Raw genomic sequence first — 17,774 nt, 5'->3', positions numbered from 1 at the left:
GAAAAGTGTGAGGTCATCCACATGAGTACTACAAGGAATTTCTTTCACTCGATAAAAAGAAAAAGGTTCAAATGGCTCTAAGCACTATGGGACTTAACATCTGAGGTCATCAGTCCCCTAGATTTAGAACTACTTAAATCAAACTAACTTAAGGGGAGCCGGAGGTGCCTATGCTGCCCATGTTAAAATCACTAAGTTTGAGGAACGTTTATGAATAAACTACCAAGTAGAAAAATTTGAATTTTTTTTACATATAGAGTGGTTTAGTATTGCAGTTATGACAGAGGGATTTTGGAGTATCTTTTCTAGTTCCCTTCCAATTATTTTTTTATTAATGACCCAAATTTTTTTACAAATAATTGCTTTATAATTAAACTGAAATGAAACTACTGAACATATTGCCAAATGGCTGTGTTACAATGTAAGTTTGACCACTAGGAGTGCTGTATAAAAATTTCATCTCTCTAGCTTGAGTGGATTTTGAGAAAATGTTCCTTATATTCGAAAATTCTAATTTACGGGAAATGGCTCTCAAAGTTTCTCAATACATTCCTGCACTACAGGATGGATTATCAGGGTCTTCTTCTTCATCCTCCAAAAGCTTCCTCTTCTGTCTTCTTTTCTGGCCTGTTGTTCCATCATACTTCATATGCCTTTCTCTTCTTTCTGCTCCTCTTATCCTTTCTCTGTCAATATTTCTTAGTGCCCGTACAGTGTTCACCCCAGCTGTAAATCCTAATGCCTTCAGAACTTCACACTGTTCCCTTGGTTGTAGGTTGCTATTGCATCATAAATGCCAAAGTGCAGTGTTTTTATGCTTACAAACACCCTTTTAGGAATCACTTTCCAAATCATATTGTTTACGCTCTCATTAGGATTCTGCGTCTTTCCGTGTAGACATTTGTGTAACAATTCTGGCTGTGCTAAGTCATGAAAAATTGGTTTTATTGCATTTATCACAATTGCTGGCAAACCACGTTTGTGATCATAGTCCTTTTTTGCATTATATTTGCACCAGGAATCTTTCGGGCACAGGCTGTGTTGAGGGTATTCATTGGAAGAGGCAGTATGAAGGAACAATGCCCACACTGCTTTTCGCATGTCACTAACATTACTAGTATTTTGCCTTATAGCATACCCATAGTATCTCTGTAGACGTTCAATCACCTCATCAGTAAGCCTGCCTCTCCCTCCTATTGTCTTTCCATCACTGAGCTTACTTGAACCCAAAGTTTGTTTGAGCCTTCGAAGCCGTGCACCCGTACGCTTTTGCACATGCCCAATGAATTCCAACTTTTCAACTACAAATTCATTTTCATATGGTTTCAGTTCCTCTATAATCTTGAAACCTTTGGAGTCACCATCCCCAAGGTAGTATTTGTACCTAACGTTGTATTTGGGAACTGAACGTTCAAAAATTTGTTTCACTCCATCCACTTCCATTGCTCCACTTGATCCACTAAAATTTGCCTCACAGGTTCCACTGTGCTGTCCTTTGATTTTATTTTTGCACCTACAATGTTTTGATAATATTGCAACATCCATCACTTTTGCACTATCACCACAAGTAGCAGTTACAACCCCATTCAGGGATTTATGACCCCTCTTTTGCCAGGAACCATCTAATGCCACTACCAAATCCCTAGAACCACCGTTCATTTCTACAGATTGCTCCACTGCTTCCTTCATGGTTTTCAAAGCCACATCTTCAACAGAGGATCCTACCAGTTCACAGTAGTACCCAAATTTGCTTGGAGGCGATGGCAAGTTCATAATACCACAAAACAGTTTACCAGCAGCAGACCCTTTTCCAATGGATTGAAGACCATACACAAGTCGAACATTCACATCAAACACTCTAGATCGTCCATTTTCACCAAAGAGACTGGCACGTGAATTGTAGAAAGTCACTTGATACTTGCAACATGCACAGATTATCTTCATCTCACAAGCTAAACCAAAGTGCTTTGTTATCTCTAGTCCCACTCCTACACTTGAACACATTTTGCACAGAACACTTTCTTTCAGCACAGAAGATAATAGTCCAATATTCAGTACTTCGTTAATATCATCACTGTCACTAACATATTCACGAAATCTGTCACTTCCACCAGTCAGCTTCTTGCTAGAAGATGTCACAGGGCTATGGCCGGCCATGTGTTGCTTAGCAGAAGAACGCACTGTTTCAGTAATTGTAGTATCACAACTTGGTATTAGTGTTAATTTTCTTTTCACTACGTTCTTCCTCTCCTTATATACACGGTTACTAAAACGTGGCATCGTAACCAGAACAACGCTTTACACAAGAAGTATAATACTACCAACAACAGGCGCAACACTGAACTAATTCGAAACGGTAAACAGCAAAGAGACGATGTTCCGCGCTCTTAGCGCTTCATTTGCCACAGAAAACAATGTAGCCAACCCTTGCACACTCGCTGTATGCGTAACATAAGGCGCTGTATGCGTAACAGGCCAGAAAATCCCAAGCAGTTCGCCAGGAAGTCACGAGAGGGTGTTAGATGCAGTCAGCGGCCGCCCATTTCCTCTGCAGGCGTGGGGGAAAATGGTAATAACTCCACTTCTAGGGCGAGTAGAACAATAATTCAAAGTTTACATTAAAGGGGAATGTTCCAATTAATTTTCGGTAGCAAAAAGAAATCGTAATTTTTTGGATTTGACCACCTCCGGCTCCCCTTAAGGACATCACACACATCCATGTCCGAGGCAGGATTCGAACTTGCGACTGTAGCAGCAGCGCGGTTCCGGACTGAAGCGCCTAGAACAGCTCGGTGACAGGGGCCAGCTACACGATAAACAAAGCAAATCTGAAGCCTGTCAGTTCAGCTAAATACCTAGCGGTTATAATTACGAACAACTTAAATTCGAATGATCACATAGAAAACGTTGTGAGGAAAGCGAAATAAAGACTGCGTTTCATGGGCAGAATACTTTGAAGACGCGACAGATCTACTAAAGAGACTGCCTATACTACGCTTGTCCGTCCTCTTTTGGAATATTGCTGCGCGGTGTGTGATCCTTACCAGGTAGGATTAACGGAGTACATTGAAAAAGTTCAAAGAAGAGTACCGCGTTCCGTACTATCGCACAAACGGAGAGAGGGTGTCATGAACATGATAAGTGACTTGGGATGGCAGTCATTATAAGAAAGACATTTTACGTAGCGGCGTGATCTTTTTACAATATTTCAGCGCGAACTTTCTCCTCTGACTGTGAAAACCTTTTGTTACGTCCACCGACATAGACTTAAATGATTTTCACAAAGAAAAAAAAAAAAAAGAGTAACCAGAACTCGCACGGAGTAGCTGACGTGTTCGTTTTTACCGAGTGTTGTTCGGGAATGGAACGGTATAGAAATAGTCTGAAGCTGTTTCGACGAACCGTCTGTCAGGTAACTAAGTGTGAATTGCTGGGTAGTCATGAACTTATGGATGTAGTTGGAAATAACATGATCTATATGTTACACACCATGTACAAGAAATAATAGCGAAAACTGATACAGATGAAGATATGCGATTATAGAAACAAAAAGTTTCTGTGAACGTGGGTGCGCAAACGAGTTGTTTGCGAGAAAAGTGCAAATGTATAATTGTGAACAGCCACTGACATCATTATAAAACATTGTCCTAGTACAAATGTAATTGAAGTGTAAGTTCTTCGAGTAAGTCTCCCTGTAATTGGGCTTTATTTTCACCCACGTCCCATGTTACGAGGGACGTACAGTCATGAAGGTCCCAAAGCAAGAATCTAAAGTCGTCCCGCCATTTCAGCCTCTTCCGTGGCCGCTTTCTTCCACATTCCCAGCCAACCAAAACGTCGCCAACTTCGCTTCTCTCAAAGTTATTCCCCACCACTTCACCCCCAACCCCTCCCCCCACATATACACAAATCAATCATCAAAACTTCTATCTTCCCACATTGGTAAAAAACCAAAATTAATAACACAAAACTTTTTTTAAAAATAGTGCTTTATCTTTAATAGCTTAGTAAAACAGAATGTTTCTTAAATCCATTTTCTCTGACCCATGAATATCTGCAATATCTGTTCCTTCCGTCGCCTTTGCACTAACAAATACCGCACTCTGTGTAAGCAAAATTTTAATGTAATATCAAAACAGTTTTCTAATGGATTCAGTATTCGTCTAATAGCACGACCATCTCACGTTCCAAATAACAATATTTAATTTAATCAATTACAACACAGAATAATACCATCAAAAAGGGAAATAATACAGTTTTTGAGACAAAACGTAAGCAACAAGTTAATTGAAGAGAGATGCACAACAAGATAACCGTTCCCGAATCATTATATAAAACTAACACTTTTTCAATTTAATTTTTAGCTTGGAAAAAGAATGCTTGACTTTCGCAACAGGTACTGTAAGATTCATGAATACGGCTGTACTTACGTCAGGGTTACTCAGTACTAGTACAATGGCACTTCGAAATCTTATACACTAGACAGTTTAGACATTTATGCTTTAAATAAAATTCTTATCACTGTAACGTGTTCTACAAACAGGGGATAAATGTCAAGAGGCAATGTTGTTATAAACACAAGTGCTACATTTTTAAGATCTTCATCACAGGCAATAGATAGTTTTGCTTTGTACTTGTCTGTAACTTACTTCGTTCCTTAAAATAGCATATATTGTTGCAAGTAAATGACGTCATCATCGAACAAGAAAGTGTCACTCCAATTATAGCTATAGGCGCTGTCAGCAGCTCATCGAAATGCTTCATAACTGTTTCTTGTTTGTTAGGTAATTTACAAATATGTTGAAAGTTCATGCAGCTGCATGTCTAACGATACTTTTATGCTAGCAAGTTATTCGTGGAAGAGCCTTTCCATAGAGGTAATATGCAGTTTCGGCGTCCATACATTCGGATTATTTTGCTTTAGATGCTGTACTGATCTTTTTCTAGTATTTTACACTACATCACTAATACGACAACAAAGCTACAATATTAAGTTTTATTTTTAAGACCTATGTCTGCAATTGCTTAATTTATTTCTTATTTGTAAGAATTATATTTGTGAAAGGCTTAAGAACGTCAACGAACCTTTCTATAAGCGCATAGGTGGCGTCGTACCACCCAGCTGGATATGTACTGGTTTAGCTGCTTTAGCGTTACCTCGGAAGTACTCAAGGAACAAATTTGTCAATTCCTTCGCTATAACATGTTATGCAAAAATAATTATTGCCGTGCTCAACTGTTTTGAAAAACGAGGCTGTTCCTTGATTAACCTCTACAGCGCATTTGAGGATTATATTTAAATCATGACTTGCACAATAGACGACACAGATATGAGGAGCTAATTCCTGATTTTTTTTCTTTTTTGTGTTCTATTGTGCACGCTGCTCATAATCCAAGCTCTGTTACAGTCTTCGCCTCGTAATTTGATCTAATGTCTTCCATTGAGTAGACGTAATTATTTGATGTTCGGATGGTAATGTAGATTCCTCTTTGATGTGGGTAGCGGGTTTCTAGAATCACCTTTGATTATTGTAACATAGTAAAAGACTCCCACTAAATGATTTTACTAACATCTTGTGCAGTATCGAATTTGACAGAAAACAGCTTTGCATTTTGAATATCTTGAATTATTTCCTGTTTGACTTCTCTTACCACCAAAGAAATAATTTCTTTATGATTTACGAGACTCTGATTCTTTATCGAGACATGTTTCTCATGTCATTTTTTTCAGAACTGAATCATAATTGTCAAGTAGTTCGGTGACGTTACAAAATTACTCGTGTTTCAGTATGTTATATTGCAGATTTTTCCACGGAGGACAGCTTGTTACGAATGTTTATGGGACATAAATTATGGTTTCGAAAACATTACGCTAAAAATTGCACTCTTTTAGAATTTTTTTTTTTTTTTTTTTTTTTTTTTTTTTTTTTTGTAACACAGGTATATGCATAATGCTGTGAATGGTCCTGCGGTTGAGTCCTTTCGCGTAAATGTTCAGTCTCTTACTGCTTAACGCACTCTGAGATTCTGCAGAGCCATTCTCCAGAAATAACTGCGTTATGCGTTTTAGATATATTCTATACTAAATTTTTATTGAGCTACTAATGGTGATGCCGAAGCATTTTGTAAGGAACGCTATAAAACAAAATAATTGGGGTCGGGACAAAAAATTGTAATAAAAATGATCGTGATCTGTAGACGGAATTTAGGCTCCATATTGTGAGTAAAAAGAGTAGTAACATTTATGAGCTAATTGTTGACCATCCTTTCATTTTAATGGACTGAAATATGTTTGCAGACATAATTATGGGGATTGGTTCAAACCGCTTATGACAAGCACAAGTTTTTTTCTCGATTTCTTCATCCAAACTCATATGTGTGATTGACAGTAGGTTCTTCATTTCATAACATATCTGAATTATTTTTAAACTTTCGATCGCTAACAATTTCGATGCAAAATTTAGCTCAAACTTTTTTGTTGTTAGTTATGATACTTTTTTTACTTTAACTTCTAGCTGAAAAGATTTGTAGCACATTAATTCCTTTTGAATGTATAGCCAGTCATGTGCAACAGCGTAACTGTTAAGGGAGATGGAGCAAAATTTACGAAAATCACTTAAACTCTACATCAAATTATCCAATAAATTGCAGAGAACCGTCCAAGTTGCAATATTAATTTACCTTAGTACTTGGTGAGCAGTTTAGAGTCTATGCTCATTATCAAATCATCCACTTAGTCTCGAAATTAGTCATTAAGTAATAAAGAAAATTAATATTGTAACTTGAACGGTTCTCTGTTATTCATTGCATACTTTGGTAAAACATACAGTTGTTGACATCATGCCTTCCATAATCCTCGAAATGAGTAAACTGTATATATTATCAGAATTTTTAATTTTCGAAATTCTCTAGACGATAATACATAGGTTTTCCTGAGAAAATCAGCGTTGCGACTCCGCCTGAGAAGAGCATCTTCAGAAGGCGTCGTACCTCGAACGTAATTGTTAGTAAGGTGGGTGCCAGGTTGAGATTCATTGAGAGAGTCCTTAGAAAATGTAGTCCATCAACAAAGGACGGGGCTTGCAAAACACTCGTTCAACCTATACTTGAGCATTGCTCATCGGTGTAGGATCCGTACCAGGTCGGGTTGACAGAGGAGATAGAGAAGATCCAAAGAAGAGCGGCGCGTTTCGTCACAGGGTTATTTGGTAAGCGTGATAGCGTTACGGAGATGTTTAGCAAACTCAAGTGGCAGACTCTGCAAGAGAGGCGCTCTGCAACGCGGTGTAGCTTGCTGTCCAGGTTTCGAGAGGGTGCGTTTCTGGATTAGGTATCGAATATATTGCTTCCCCCTACTTATACCTCCCGAGGAGATCACGAATGTAAAATTAGAGAGATTCGAGCGCACACGGAGGCTTTCCGGCAGTCGTTCTTCCCGCGAACCATACGCGACTGGAACAGGAAAGGGAGGTAATGACAGTGGCACGCAAAGTGCCCTCCGCCACACACCGTTGGGTGGCTTGCGGAGTATAAATGTAGATGTAGATGTAGATGTAGACATTCGAACAGTGCGTCCCTACTGACAGAAGTTAATATTTGTAGCCGTACACAGCGGTGCATTGATGAGACGTCACTCGGCTTCCAATTTCGGGACAAAGTTGGCCATTGTCACTGGGCAACACTGCTGATACCATAAGGCATTTGAAGACTGGTCGCTAGTGCGCCTCCTTTTTATAATTAAGGACTAAGTATCACTAAATATTTACATCTTCCTCTTTCCGATTAAAATTATTGGCGTGTGCAGAAGCACCTCTGTACAAACTACTGAAGTATCACCTCGTGGCTGCCAAAACCTGAGTCTTTACAAGCAGAACCTTGTGGTTCCATCCCTGAAAAGTGTGTCCGTTATTGCTTTCGTGCTCTTTTCGTTTTTCAGCCATTCCCTTCGTAGATGAACACAATTTTTGACCTCCAACATACTATGGGCCTTAGTGGACGAATATCGATGCCGGCCGTTTTTCCTATTTTTCCACTTTTCATTTTAATGTTCCCTTATTTTCTGTCTTTCTTTTGGGTGTCAGAGAGCCGCTTGCGCCATTTGCTAGTCACGCCCCTGTATTATACATGCATGATGAGGCTCAAACAAATTTCACTGCTGACGTAAGACCACCTCTAAAGCGCCAGTACGATCTAATATGCGTAGGTCGAGAAGGGCCTGTACTTTGGCGTCCAAGACCACCTGACGTCAGTCCTTCGGACATTTCTTTCCGACGTCTTCTCAGAAGTGAAACGTACAGCACTCGCGTTGATACGGTTGAAGAACTTGAACAAGGAGTTGCACAGTCTTGTCAAGGTTTACGAGAGGATCCGGTGGCGCTGGAAGGAATCCGTAACTCAGTGTAGTGTTATCTCTTAATGCAAGGATGACACATGGAATACCTAATACTTCTTTTAACAGTTTCGAGTGTACAATAAATTGTAACGTGTAACAAACAGAAGCAATACTGTCTTTCTCGTTAAGACAGGCCATGAATGAAATTTACGCTCAGTTAGGTGGAGACCAAACGTAAAGTGTACCGGGTGATCAAAAAGTCAGTGTAAATTTGAAAACTTAATAAACCACGGAATAATGTAGATAGAGAGGTAAAAATTGACACACATGCTTGAAATGACATGGGGTATTATTAGAACTAAAAAAAAATAAAGTTTACAAAATGTCCGACAGATCTCTTGCGCGCGTCGTTTGGTGATGATCGTGTACTCAGCCGCCACATTCGTCATGCTTGGCCTCCCAGGTCCCCAGACCTCAGTCCGTGCGATTATTGGCTTTGCGGTTACCTGAAGGCGCAAGTGTATCGTGATCGACCGACATCTCTAGGGATGCTGAAAGACAACATCCGACGCCAGTGCTTCACCATAACTCCGGACATGCTTTACAATGCTGTTCACAACATTATTCCTCGACTACAGCTATTGTTGAGGAATGATGGTGGACATATTGAGCATTTCCTGTAAAGAACGTCATCTTTGCTTTGTCTTACTTTCTTATGCTAATTATTGCTGTTCTGGTCAGATGAAGCGCCATCTATCGGACGTTTTTTGAACTTTTTTTCCGTGATTTATTCAGTTTTCAAATTTATACTGACTTTTTGATCACCCGGTATATTTCAAATACAATTTTACCAAGCACGACAATATTTATGCTCAGGCCAACGGCGGATCCTAAGCAAATATTCGCTGTTTGGACTATGTTTACATAGATATTTGTTTATTTTCACCCGCGTCAGTCTTCGCGCTTAATTATGACAGACACTGTACACCACGTCGGCATTCCTACCACTGTTCTCTTCAAAAGGAGCGGTACTCCACACAGGCGGAATAAGAAGTGTGCTCTTGACACGTAGAAGCCAGCCGGCTAGCTCTGATTTAATTCAGCAGTCACGAGCTGCCGCGATTCGTCCATCCTTGCCCGGCAATCCAGCGCGGGCCACGGACGCGCGACTGGCTCGTAAACAAACGTCGCCATGGCAACGCAGTGCGTCGCCACAAGTGGATGCGTCGTCACGGCGCTGCACGGCCGCTGGTCGCTACTTGCAACGTCCCACGACGAAGAGAGTTTTCGTGAACACATATCCATTCTTCTTTCTCCACCTCCTCCTCCTCGCCTTGCCCCTTTTCTTTACGGAGTCGTACTTAGTTAAAGAGCCTTTCACTATGTTAGACACAGCTCGTGGTCGGACGTCATTTCCTAACGCCACCACTTCCGCAGGGATGGAATTGCTTTACCCCAGTCAGTCTTCATCTAGGGTAAATCTCATGTTCAGATTTAAGAACGTTTTCTAAATGAAACTTCCTGACAGATTGAAACTGTATGGCAGAGCAAGACTCGAACTCGGGACCTTTGCCTTTAGCGGGCAAGTGGTCTATCATCTGAGCTACCCAAGCATGTCTCACGCCACGTCCTCACAGGTTCATATTAGCGCACACTCCGCTGCAGAGTGAAAATCTCGTTTTGGAAACATGCCCCAGGCTGTGGCTAAGCCATGTCTCCGCAATATCCTTTCTTTCAGGAGTGCTAGTTCTGCAAGGTTCGCAGAAGAGCTTCTGTAAAGTTTGGAAGGTAGGAGACGAGATACTGGCAGAAGTAAAGCTGTGAGGACGGGGCGTGAGTCGTGCGTGGGTAGCTCAGATGGTAGAGCACTTGCCCGCGAAAGGCAAAGGTCCCGAGTTCGAGTCTCGCTCCGCCACATAGTTTTAATCTGCCAGGAAGTTTCATATCAGCGCACACTCCGCTGCAGAGTGAAAATCTCAGTCTGGAAACGTTTTCTAAATGTTTGCGTAGCGCGTAAGGGAGACGTGAAGTGGGTACCAGCCGTTTTAGCCTAGGTGGACGTGGGAAACCGCCTAAAAACAACATCCAGGCTGGCCGACACACCAGTCCTCGTCGAGCAGTGTTATACACAACGTACTAAACTGAGGTGTCAAAAGTTATGGGATAGCGATATAAACATATACGATGGCGGCAGTATCACGTACACAAGGTATAATACAGCAGTGCATTTGTGAAGCTGTCATTTGTACACAGGTGGTTCGTTTGAAATGGTGTCCAACGTGATCTAGGCCGTAAGACGGAAATCAATAGACTTCGAAGGCGGAAAGGTTCAAAAATGGTTCGAATGGCTCTGAGCACTATGGGACTTAACATCTGAGGTCATCAGTCCCCTAGAACTAGAACTACTAACCTAAGGACATCACATACATCCATGCCCGAGGCAGGATTCGAACCTGCGACCGTAGCGGTCGCGCGGTTCCGGACTGAAGCGCCTAGAACCGCTCGGCCACACCGGCCGGCGGCGGAAAGGTATTTGGAGCTAGTCGCATGGGACAACTCATTTCGGAAATGTTTAGGGAATTCAGTATTCCGATATTTACAATGTCAAGAGTGTGCGAGAACCAATTTCCATGCTTTACCTCTCTCCACAGACAACGTACTTAACGACCAAGAGCAGCTGCGTTCACGTAGAGTTGTTAGTACTAACACGCAACCAACACTGCGTGAAATAACCGGAGAAATGTGGGACGTACGACGGACATATTCGTTAGGACATTACGGCGGAATTCGTCGTTAATAGTGTAAGTAGGCTGTTTAGGTTTTTATGTTGGTAACGCCCCGTAGCGCTCTGTATGAAAATCACCAACTGTGCTGTGTGGAGTCTGTGGCTGGTTGTACTCATTGTTGCAATATTCACTGTTGTAGTGTTGGGCAGTTAGATGGGAACAGCGCGTAGCGTTGCGCAGTTGGAGGTGAGCCGCCAGCAGTGGTGGATGTGGGGAGAGAGATGGCAGAGTTTTGAGAGGTTACTATAAGCGGATGATCTGGACTTGCTTCCGCCAGAAAAAGGAAATGTGTAAAGATGGATGTCATGAATTGATAGATATATATGTATATTTGATGACTTTTGAACATTATTAACATTATACACTGTATGTTTTCTATCAAAATCTTTCTTTTGCTATGCCTATCACTAGTTAGTGCCTTCAGTAGTTAGAATCTTTTATTTAGCTGGCAGTATTGCCGCTCGCTGTACTGCAGTAGTTCGAGCAACGAAGATTTTTGTGAGGTAAGTGATTCATGAAAGGTAAAGGTTACTGTTAGTCGGGGCCATTCTTCTTTAGGTATTATTGAAAGTCATACTGCGTTGTGCTAAAACATTGTGTCAGTTTAGTGACGATCAGAATAAGTAAAGAGAAAACTGCCTGAGTACGTTGAGTTCTGCTCAGCTGTTTGAAAATCAAATAACGTCAGAGGTTTATCAGCACAGTCATTTATAATTTTACCGAGGGGACGTTACAATAGGCTATGGCAGCGGACGGCCGGCGCGAGTGCTTTTGCTAACAGCACATCGCCTGCAGCGCCTCTGCTGGGCTCGTGACCACAGCGGTTAGATCCTAGACGACTTGAAAGCATTTGCCTGCTCAAATGAGTCGCGGTTACGGTTGGTAAAAGCTGATGGTAGGGTACGGGTGGGTTTTTTATGAATGACAATGCGCCATGTCACAAGACCACAATTGTTAGCGACTGGTTTGAAGGACATTACGGATAATACGATCGGAAGATCGGACAGCCCAGATCGTCCGACATGAATCCCATCGAACATTTAGGGGACATAATGGAGATGTCAGTTCGTGCACAGAATCCTGCACCGGCAACACTCTCGCAACTGTGGAAGGCTATAGACGCAGCAGGGCTCAATATTTCTGCAGGAGACTTGGAACGACTTGTTGAGCCCACGTTTCAGCGAGTTGATGCTCTGTGCCGGGAAGAAGGAGGTCGGAGACGATAGTAGGAGGTGTCCCGAGGCTTCCGTCAGCTCAGTGTACAATTTTCGTACGACATCGTCAGTGTATAAAAAATTCACCTTTCGCTACTACTGTATTATTTCCGTTGTCGAGATCACTAAGTAAATGTACAACATACACTCCTGGCCATTAAAATTGCTACACCGAGAAGAATGCAGATGATAAATGGGTATTCATTGGACAGATACATTATACTAGAACTGACATGTGATTCCATTTTCACGCAATTTGGGTGCATAGATCCTGAGAAATCAGTACCCACAACAACCACCTCTGACCGTAAGAACGGCCTTGATACGCCTGGGCATTGAGTCAAACAGAGCTTGGATGGCGTGTACAGGTACAGTTGCCCATGCAGCTTCAACACGATACCACAGTTCATCAAGAGTAGTGACTGGCGTATTGGGACGAGCCAGTTGCTCCGGCACCATTCACCAGACGTTTTCAGTTGGTGAGAGATCTGGAGAATGTGCTGGCCAGGGCAGCAGTCGAACATTTTCTGTATCCAGAAAGGCCCATACAGGGCCTGCAACATGCGGTTGTGCATTATCCTGCTGAAATGTAGGGTTTCGTAGGGATCGAATGAAGGCTAGAGCCACGGGTCGTAACTCATCTGAAATGTAACGTCCACTGTTCAAAGTGCCGACAGTGCGAACAAGACGTGACCGAGACGTGTAGCCAATGGCATCCCATACCATCACGCAGGGTGATACGCCAGTATGGCGATGACGAATACACGCTTGCAATGTGCGTTCACCGCGATGTCGCCAAACACGGATGCGACCATCATGATGCTGTAAACAGAACCTGGATTCATCCGAAAATGGCGTTTTGCCATTCGTGGACCCAGGTTCGTTGTTGAGTTCAGCATCGCAGGCGCTCCTGTCTGTGATGCAGCGACAAGGGTAACCGCAGCCATGGTCTCCGAGCTGATAGTCCATGCTGCTGCAAATGTCGTCGAACTGTTCGTGCAGATGGTTGTTGTCTTGCAAACGTCCCCATTTGATGACTCAGGGATCGAGACGTGGCTGCACGATCCGTTACAGCCATGGGGACAAGATGCCTGTCATCTCGAGTGCTAGTGATACGAGGCCGTTGGGATCCAGCGCTGCATTCCGTATTACCCTCCTGAACCCACCGATTCCATATTATGCTAACAGTCATTGGATTTCGACCAACGCGAGCAGCAATGTCGCGATACGATAAACCGCAATCGCGATAGCCTACAATCCGACCTTTATCAAAGTCGGAAACGTGGTGGTACACATTTCTCCTCTTTACACGAGCCATCACAAAAACGTTTCACCAGGCAACGCTGGCCAACTGCTGTTTGTGTAAGAGAAATCGGTTGGAAACTTTCCTCATGTCAGCACGTTGTAGGCGTCGCCAGCGGCGCTAAACCCTGTGTGAATGCTCTGGAAAGCTAAATATTTGCGTATCACAGCATCTTCTTCCTATCGGTTAAATTTCCCGTCTGTAGCACGTCACTTCGTGGTGTAGCAATTTTAATGGCCAGTAGTGTATTACCTATGTTCAGAACATTTTTTGAAGCATTGATTATTCTTTTTCGCAAAACACAATGACTGTTATGGCCAAACTAAACAATTGTTAGAAGAAACTCCCTGGCAAAACTGATTGCCAGACTGGGACCCTTTGTCTTTCGTTAGGTGTTTTTCTACTGACTGAGTTACCCAGACAGCAGTATTACCGACCCTTACACTTCCGCCAGTACCTCATCTCCTACTTTCCAAACTTCACAGAAGTTTCCTTGCGTACCTTGTGCGACTACCACTCATAGAGGAAGAACGGCTGTAGAGAAATGCCTTAGTCACAGCCCAGGGGACTGCCCCAAGACAAATTTTCACTGTGCAGCGGAGTGTGCACTGATTTCAAACTCTCTGGCAGATTAAAAATGTGTGCCGATGCATGGAATGCGGAGCATTTACCATACACTGTTGATGGTTTTACCGACTGAACCACACAGGCGGGACCCAGGAACCGCCCTCGCAGCCTGACTTCTGTCAGTACCCCATGTCCTACTTTTCAAACTTACTGCGTTAATGAAACTTCCTGGCAAATTAAAACTGTGTGCCGGACCGAGACTCGAACTCAGGACCTTTGCCTTTCGCGGGAAAGTTCTCTACCATCTGAGCTACCCAAGCACGACTCACATTACTGCCTTAATGTTGTCTCCTAGTAATAAAGAATTGCAGCTTATTTGTGTTATTTTTTGTCCTCAGGGGAAAACACGTTAGAAAAATTGTTTGCACTGCAATCTCCAAGACTCCATTCCATTTTCATCAAAAGTCCCTCTACCGATTCAAAAAATCTTCACAGGAAAATATGACAGTATAAAAAAAATATTTGTTTCGGTGTCCTGTGCAACCTCCCAAATTTTCACCCTGTATATGTGAATGTACGTTGCAGTCTCGTATGTTTCGTGAAGAGTACAGTTTTCTCTACATTGAGAGCAAGTTGTCACGTGTTAGCACTAGCTGACATTTTGCCGACATCTAGCTGGATATTAGTGCAATTTTTACCACACACAGTTTCCTCACAGACAAGTACATCAAATACCAAAAACCTGCAGGCGCAGTTAAAGCAATTTTCCAGAATGAGATTTTCACTCTGCAGTGGAGTGTGCGCTGATATGAAACTTCCTGGGAGATTAAAACTGTGTGCCTTTCGCGGGCAAGCGCTCTACCAACTGAGCTACCAAAGCACGACTCACGCGCCGTCCTCACAGCTTTACTTCCGCCAGTACCTCGTCTCCTACTTTCCAAGCCTCACAGAAGCTCTCCTGCGAACCATGCAGAAAAAAAATGGTTCAAATGGCTCTGAGCACTATGGGACTCAACAGCTTAGGTCATAAGTCCCCTAGAACTTAGAACTACTTAAACCTAACTAACCTAAGGACATCACACACACCCATGCCCGAGGCAGGATTCGAACCTGCGACTGTAGCAGTCCCGCGGTTCCGGACTGCAGCGCCAGAACCACTAGACCACCGCGGCCGGCGAACCATGCAGAACTAGCACTCCTGGAAGAAAGTATATTGCGGAAACATGGCTTAGCCACAGCCTGGGAGATGTTTTCAGGGCGAGATTTTCACTCTGCAGTGGAGTGTGCGCTGATATGAAACTTACTTGCAGATTAAAACTGTGTGCCGGACTGAGACTCGAACTCGGGACCTTTACCTTTCGCGCGCAAGTGCTTTACCAACTGGCGGAATTAAAGCTGTGAGGACGGGTCGTGAGCCGTGCTTGGGTAGCTCAGTTGGTCAGCTGTCTGGACCCTCGTACAGAAGATTGTGGCTTTCTACCTCCGAGTACCGCCACATCACGTTTCTCCTACCATGATGATACATCCCGACACGACCTGCTTTCCATCGGCTAAGTGGCACGCCATCACATGGATCAGTGGCATGGCTGTCAACTACCTCTTCCGGGACGACATCGTCGATCCGGCGGACTTTTGGACACGCCTCCAAGTACATCACCACACCCTTCGCCGACATCGATACTATCGGGTCACTTTCGCGAACTATTTACAGAGTGTTTTTACCAACCCGCCTCAAAGCTGGAACCTCAACGAACCGTGCCAGCCCAAGACTAGACGATCCCACGTTCCCCTTTAATGGTCAATGATAGAATGCATTTTGTTCTGATGGCGCGCCAAAGTGGAGCATGGCGCGGAAAGTTTTCCTATTTTATTTCATTTCTCTTTTCTCCTCCTCTTCTAAGTTTGTTTTTCCTTACACATGTTTATCCTTTTCACGCATAGCTCTCTATCTGCAGCCTATTTGTTTTCTTTCTCCTGTGCGCCTCCAAAAAAATAACATAAAAAAATTGGGTTGCTGCTGATGGTGAGACTGTATACTCATTTATGTTAACAAAAAAAAGGCCGTTGCGGAAATATAGCTACCTTTTATGTTTTACGTTTTTCAAAGGATATGGTGTTATTTTATGAAGAACGTCGTCTTTTATTTTCATACACAAGAGGTTTTTATTTGTTTTCTCCTTACCTACAACTTGTGCTCATGTTATAGGTGTTTTTTCTCTTTGGAAAAAAAGATGGTAGGGCACTTGCCACAAAAAAGAAATAAAAAAGCAAAAGACATAAAAAACAAAAATAGTAAAAAACAAAATAAAATTAAAAAATGAAACAAATAAAGAAAAAAGTTGTTAGAGCACTTGCCCGCGAAAGGCAAAGGTCCCGAGTTCGAGTCTCGGTCCAGCACACAGTTTTAATCTGCCAGGAAGTCTCATTAAAGCAATTTTGTTACAAAGCAGCTGTTACGCGCAAAGCCAGGCAGAGCAGCACAGTCCTTTACTGGACTCGCTCCGTGTATGAGGTGACCATACTGTACCTTTTTCCGCCCCTCCTAGTCGCTTGTCCAGGCATCCTTGCAGCGCCTCCGGACACCGAAGCGCGATGCCATTTAACAAGTTTTGTTTTCGGGTACGTGTATATTTCCCAAAAACAGAAGTCGCTTTTCGGTACGAGGAGAAAGGAACACAGGACGCGGGTGTGGACGAGGGCTTCTGGTAGCGGCCAGTAGGGGCGTCTTAGTAGGCGGTCTGTCGGCGTCGCACGGCTGCCGGGCCCCGCTACGCTGGACTCAGCTGCTGCCCGCGCACGTCAGTCGGCGGCAACTGCTGCGCCGCCGCCGCCGCCGCCGCCGCCGCCGCCGCCTCCGCTAGCCGGCCGCGGCTAAGCCCCGCCGCCACCTTATCACTCCACTGTGTCAACACTTCGCGCCCACTCGGTACGCCAACACGGCCTGCCTTATTTTCCGCCAACTGCTGTCACCACAGTACGAATAACCGATACGGCCGACAGTAGAACTTAACTGTCGCGTATCGAGATCTACAGGGGTTGGACAAAAATATGGAAACACCGCGAGAAATACCTGCTCGAACGCACACTGCCGGAAAAAAACCGCAACACCAAACAATAATTAATGTAGAGTAGTGATATTTCGGGAATACGTTTGTCTAGGTAATACACAATGACTTAGCAAATGTAATGGGTTACTGGAGCACAGATGGCGCAGTTGTGTTGCATGCCCACCATACGCCCCCTGTGCCAACTGCAGTTGTATACCAGACCTTCTGAGAAGGGACGTCGAACAGATGTGCAGGACTATAGACCTATATCTCTAACATCGATCAGTTGTAGAATTTTGGAACACATATTATGTTCGAGTGTAATGACTTTTCTGGAAACTAGAAATCTACTCTGTAGGAATCAGCATGAGTTTCGAAAAAGACGATCGTGTGAAACCCAGCTCGCGCTATTCGTCCACGAGACACAGAGGGCCATAGACACGGGTTCCCAGGTAGATGCCGTGTTTCTTGACTTCCGCAAGGCGTTCAATACAGTTCCCCACAGTCATTTAATGAACAAAGTAA

The 17,774-nt window shown here is 43.4% G+C and overlaps 1 protein-coding gene across 1 annotated transcript in view; it reads right to left on the bottom strand.

The window, feature by feature from the left end:
• LOC124803048 (fatty acid 2-hydroxylase) overlaps positions 1-16,942 on the bottom strand; it is a 509,122-nt gene extending 492,180 nt beyond the window's left edge. The window contains exon 1 of the mRNA XM_047264166.1: positions 16,730-16,942. The gene's annotated coding sequence lies outside the window, so the exon portion shown is untranslated. The remainder of the gene's footprint in view (positions 1-16,729) is intronic.
• Between the last annotated feature and the right edge of the window lie 832 nt (positions 16,943-17,774).

The sequence above is a fragment of the Schistocerca piceifrons genome, chromosome 6, assembly GCF_021461385.2.
Source record: "Schistocerca piceifrons isolate TAMUIC-IGC-003096 chromosome 6, iqSchPice1.1, whole genome shotgun sequence".
Classification (NCBI taxonomy): Eukaryota; Metazoa; Arthropoda; class Insecta; order Orthoptera; family Acrididae; genus Schistocerca; species Schistocerca piceifrons.
This window is presented reverse-complemented; position numbering and strand designations above follow the sequence as displayed.